Below are 6,000 nucleotides of genomic sequence, written 5' to 3' on the forward strand. Positions count from 1 at the left end.
GAAGGTGAAGCAGTTTGAGAAAACAGCGGAAGGAAGAGGTTCACTCTCTTCCCCTTCCCCCTTCTTCCATGAAACAAGCCATAATCCCATCATGGGAGAGGTACCCTGCCTATAGCAGGAGGAAAGGAGCATTCTTATCTCCAAAGGGTGAGGAACACTTCCAAGAGGAAGCCTAACACACAGGCCTTGCTAAGTTTCTGCCAGCTTATTACACTCACCTCTTATTCCTTAACCGATCATATTCTTCCACAACTGTCCCCACCTCATCAAACCTAGTTTGAAATACTCAGGTCTGTTTCTTTAGGTCTTCATTTCCTTAGGAAGGCTCCTGTGTCACTTAAAACATATTAAAATAAGTTGTAAGCTTGTCTCCAGTTAATGTGTCTTTGTTGATTCATTTTCAGACGCACCCAGCGACCCTCAGCACGTGGAAGAAAACATTATCCACCTCTACATATTTTAATCCTTACATTTAGTAACTTGCTGTCCTTTTAGTCTAGAAGGACAGACTGAGGCTCAGAGAGCTTGAATGACCTCCAAATTGCAGGTTTTCAGATACAATACATAGAAGGGCACTTCTGGGGAATCCCCCACACCAGGGGTTTGTGAGCTGCACGTGTATACCTAAAATGCCATCACCAAATCTCAGGTCATAGGTTTTCTCTTAAGTTCTCTTCCTGGAGTTTTCTAGTTTTGGTGTTGCATTTGGGTGTCTGATCCACTTTGAGTTAGTTTTTGTCACAGGTATAAGACCAGTGTCAAGAATATTAACCATTATGCCATCATCACCATAATCAACATCACAATGACTAAAATACTTATTGCACCTTTCACTATACTTTCCCTACGTATCTCGAGGCCCTGATAAATGTTCTTTAGTTAAATACAAATGGCTCCTCAACACAGGAAAACATATTCTACCTTGCTCCTGAAAAATTTCTCGACCCTAGTTTTGGAAAACCTGAAAAAGCATCCTATAACACTGAGAATGCAGGTTTGCTCACACAGGCTGGTGGGGGTCTGATAGGCAAGCGTCTATGGAAGGCAGCTTAGAAATCTCTGTCAAAATGACACACACATGTGCACTGTGGCTCAACAATTCCACTGCAGGGGATTTATCTTCCCAGAAGGTTTACACAGCAGCAGAACTGCTGAAGCTCATAGTTTTGCACAGAATACTGGTAGCAAAGGGCTGAAAACAACTCAGCCACCCAGTAGTCAGGGATGGGGTAAATAAATCAAGTCACAACAACAGTACAACAGAATTCAAACAGCTGTTCAGAAACAGTAGGCAAATTCTCTTTGTACTGATATGAAAAGGTCTCTGAGATAGGAAAAAATGAAGGCATAGAACAATGGGTACAGTCTGCCACCTTTTGTATAAAAAAGGTAGGAAACGAGACTATGAGTATTTTTGCAAACTAAAAATGTTTCTACTCTATTTGTACAGACATATAGTTACATATAATATGAATCTGCGTGGCATCATGATATACTTGTTATAGTTGGTCAGTCGTGTCTGACTCTTTGAGACCCCATGGACTCGACAGTCCATGAAATTCTCCAGGTATGAATACTGGAGTGGATAGGTGTTCCCGTCTCCAGGGGAGCTTCCCTACCCAGGGATCGAACCCAGGTCTGCCTGCGTTGAGGGTGGATTTTTCACCAGCTGAGTCACAAGGGAATCCCAAGAACATTGCAGTGGGTAGCCTATCCCTCCTGCAGCGGATCTTCCTGACCCAGGAATCGAACCAGACTCTCCGGCATCGCAGGCGGATTCTTTACCAACTGAGCTTCCGGGGAAGCCTTATATTGCTATCAAGGAAGTACTTATATTAGTTAAGTACACATTTTAAGCTACAGTATGTACCACACTGTGTCACATTATAGGTTGTGTTACATCGTCACAGTTCTTATTTAGAAAATATATTTTATATTTTAAACTATTTATATCTATTACAGGTAAATATCTACCGAATTTATAGTATAGATATGTATAATACGTATCAATGATAACGACATATGTGTGTATAACGCACATATGTATATACGCATGTATCTCTATTTTCATATACACAAAGACACTGTGGAAGGACACTGAAAACATGTTCACGCTTTCATAATTATTCACAGTTGCATAATTATTCAGTTTAATAATCATACGTATTCAAATAATTGCACCGGTCACCTGAGTGTTCCGTGGTTTTATAGCATGAGAATTTGGTCGGTGGCACACACAAAGTGAGAAGGCTTTTCACTGCATACTGTTTATTTTGAAACCGTTTTAAACCACGTGCTAACCACTGCCAAAACTCGTAAAGCATCTAAAGGAAGTAGTCCTCCGGCCCCTCCCAGCCCTCTCTAGGCCAGGTGGTCCTCGCGGGCCCGCCCAGCGGAGCCGGCCAGAAGCGGCCTGCGTTTTCTGCGCGGCGCTTTCTGCACCGGCCGTCCCACAGGGCGCATGCGCAGACCGCTGGTAGCGCCTGCCTGGCGGGTTTGCGCTGCAAGACCGAGGTGCAGAGGTTCGGTCAGGCGAGGGTGTCCGTCTGCGAGGTGAGCGCGCGGCGGCCAGGGCCCGGACGCGAGGGAGGGGCCCTGGGGGTGAGGGCCCGGCTCGCGGGCAGGGAGGTGCGGGCGTCCCCTCAGGGCCGCCGGGGCAGACGCTCCTCTTCGCGGGGAAGTCGACGGAAAGGGAGGCGCGAAGTAGCGGCCCTGAGGGGAAGGGGTGCGGGAGGCCGCGCGGGCCAAGTCAGCTCTGAGGAGGACGCGGCGGCCTCCCTGTTGCTCACGCCCCGGCTTCCTGCCAATGCTTCCCCGGCCGGAAGGCCTTCCACCCGCCCTCCTCCTCCCGCGTCGCACCTTCCTCCCCGCCCCAGGACCCCACAGACCCTCCCTTTTTATGGCCTCTCTGCTCTCACCCCCAAGAACGCGTTCCTTGGTCCCTGAGGACCCTCCCCGTCCTCTCGGACCGCTGCCCTCCCCTTCGAGGACCCCACGGGCCTTCCCTTTCAGACACACCTTTGGCCTCCTCAAGGACTCCCGCCCTAGAAAACCCTCCTTCCCCCTCGAGGACCCCTCCCTTCCCTTCCCGTCCCCCCTCTCCCCGTTTGGAGGATAAGTCTCTATACAGACTTATGAACATCCAGGTGGATAACGCTTTGCTCAGAATCAGTGTTTAATAAATGTTGAATTGAATGAGTAAAATGAGAGATTGGGAGCCAAGAAAAGAGTTGGAGTACTCTTGCTTTATTGTGAGTGAGAAGGTGTTGACCGGGGTACTCCAGTGTTTCCCCAATAGTCCTACAGAATTATGATAATAGGGGTTCTTTACAAAAAAAAACACAAAAAAACAAAAAGTGTTGCCTAACAAGATCAGTTCAAGAAATGCTACCTCTTACATTTCCCCTCTTTGAGATCTGAGATGCTGGTTAAGGGATCTGAAGAGTCCTACAAGAGTGAAAGCTGACTTGCATCGTACGGTATCTCCTGGATTGACCTGATAATAGAATCCATTTATGGCCACAGTTATACTAGTTCCTACAAACAGCAATGATGTACCAAGCATGGTGTGAAAGTTGCAGCCAAACCCCAGTCCCCCGTCTTTCTCTGGTTTCCTTCTCATTCTCTTGTCAGTGCCTCTGGCATCTTTGTCAATGTTCAGTCCTCCTAGATGGTCTTTTCTGCCTCACCTTCACCTATCCTTGGTTGCTGTCTTCTGCATCCTTCTCCCACTCTCTCCTTACATCCCCAGACAACTCTCAAACCTCTGTACTAATTAATGTGTTTGTGATGTTCGGTCTCTTTCTTCTATTTCTACTATAATGATGTTTTTCTCTGAGTAAAAAATAGTAGAGGACCTTTTACATTTCTTTTAGGTTGTGAGGACCAATCTGAAACCAAAGATCTAACTCCAGAGCAAAGCCTGCCTGTAGAGACATCATCCTCGGGGGCAGGAATAAAGGATTTGGAGGCAGGTGACTCCTTGTGTGCCCACACGAGAGAGTCTTGTGCTGATGATCCACTGGAGTCACACCAGGTCAAGCCGGCACAAGTTTTGAGTCCCATAAAAATGAGTGACCCCAAGACCCTCGCTCAGGAAGGAAGCCACGAGGGTGATCAACTAGAGAAAAGCTCAGAACGTAAGAAAGCATCGGAGAGTCTGCTAGGAAAGGGTCCCCGGGAGCACAGTACTCTTGGAGTCTGCACCAGGTCCTGCCTGGCCCACAACTCGTTTTTCCTCGAAGAGAACAAACACTACAGATGTGAATTTTGTGGGAGAGACTTCAGTACCCGAGGAGGCCGGGAGAAGCACCAGCAAATCCACACGGGGAAGATGCCCTTTGTATGTAAACGGTGTGGAGAGGCCTTCTACCTCATGCCGCGCCTCAGCAGGCATCAGAAGACTCACTGGGATGGGAAGTCCTTGACCCAGCGTGCAGATGTCTACGGCCGCATGAGCGTTCAGAGGCAGGACTGCCATGAGCGTCTCGAATGCGGCAAAGCTTTCATCCAGGCTGTGCATCGTCTCCAGCATCTCAAAGCCCACGAAGCAGCAAGAGCCCTGCCATGTGAGTTACCCCGAGACAAGATGTATTTGATTGGATATAAGCGGCAGCACGACTACGTTGGAAAAAGAGCCCGTCAGTGTTGCGACTGTGGCAGAAGGTTGCGTCAAAGGTCGCACCTCATCCAGCACTACAGGATTCACGCTCAGGAGAGGCCTTACCAGTGCCAGCTGTGTGGGAAGTGTTTCAGCTGACCCTCCTGCCTCACTCAACATTACCAACTCCATTCTCAAGAGAAGCCCCTGGAGTGCCATTACTGTTGAAACACGTCCAGTCAGAATATTCTCAACCTCTTAGGCTTTCTCCTGGAGAGAGACCCTTGGAGTGCTCTGAATGAAAGAAGGTCTTGCACCAGCCCTCCCACCTTGTTAACAACTCGAAAACATGTCATGCTGTAGTCAGAAAACAGCAAGCGGTTGCAAGGGGATAGAACAGTCTTTTTGCAGACGGACAGTCAGCACGTGTGCCAGTCACTGAGGCAAAAAACCTCACAGAGTATTTTTGGGAAAGAAGCCGATAGATTTTGTCCTTCTCTGGTGGTGTCCATAGAATAGAGAACCTCGATTTTGACATCCCGACAAAAAATGTGTGACTGGCAGGTGTGCTCCAGACAGGAACTCTGTTGCTTGAATTTTTACAGAAGTTTTGACATACAATATCTTTACCACATGGGATGCATCAGCAAAGGGCATCGTAAAAAAGTGTGTGAGGTGTACCTATGGTGATAATCCACAAAGCTGAAGTAATTGGCAATGTGCTTACATAGACGTTCATAATTTTGAAAACATTGCCATGTGTTTTATTTGATCTGTTAAGGAATGCTGCACTGCACCTGTGTTGAGGATATTTATTTCATATGTACAGATAGAGCAAACTTGAAACTCCAGGTTGTCATTTGATTTGACCTGGGTTGTAAGTGATGAGGCAAAAACTGAACCCCAGCTTGGTTTGGTTCGCTTGTTTGGTTTTTGAGAGTCCCTGAGATACTTATTTTAAATCTTGATGCTCAACCCAGGTTTGTTTTGTTCCTGCCACATTCTCTCTGAAGAAAAGTAACATCTGTACTGACCGAAGCCACCTTTCTTTTTAGTAATTTCAGTGTTATTTCATGTTAAATCAGATGGGACACTGGTGGAATTAGGGGGTCAAAGAGATTGTTAAAGTGAAGTTCTCATAGCCATTTCTCTTACAATTTAGGATTAGATGAATTTTGGGGACACTGATCAGGGAAGAATATTTTTGCTAAACACTTTCTTATAATTGGTCTTGTAGTTCGTAAATCTGCTGCTGATCAAGTGGAATTTTTAGTAGTTTTATATTTGAGGGCTTGGGGTTTTGTATTTTTGAAAAAAGAAGGAGTATTTGAAAACGGTTTCTGTTGTTGGACTCTGGCATCATCAGCACAGCCAGCTTCACCTAAAGTCCTATTTCTGTG

General features: G+C 46.6%; 1 long non-coding RNA gene across 1 annotated transcript; it reads left to right on the forward strand.

Moving 5' to 3' along the window:
• Nucleotides 1–2,392: 2,392 nt before the first annotated feature.
• Nucleotides 2,393–5,506, forward strand: LOC145537760 (uncharacterized). Its single transcript, XR_014076415.1, has 2 exons — nucleotides 2,393–2,553; nucleotides 3,876–5,506. It is a non-coding gene; the product is annotated as an uncharacterized LOC145537760 (long non-coding RNA).
• The last annotated feature ends 494 nt before the right edge of the window (nucleotides 5,507–6,000 follow it).

Source organism: Giraffa tippelskirchi, chromosome Y, assembly GCF_054371585.1.
Source record: "Giraffa tippelskirchi isolate mGirTip1 chromosome Y, T2T-mGirTip1v1.2.pri, whole genome shotgun sequence".
NCBI lineage: Eukaryota > Metazoa > Chordata > Mammalia > Artiodactyla > Giraffidae > Giraffa > Giraffa tippelskirchi.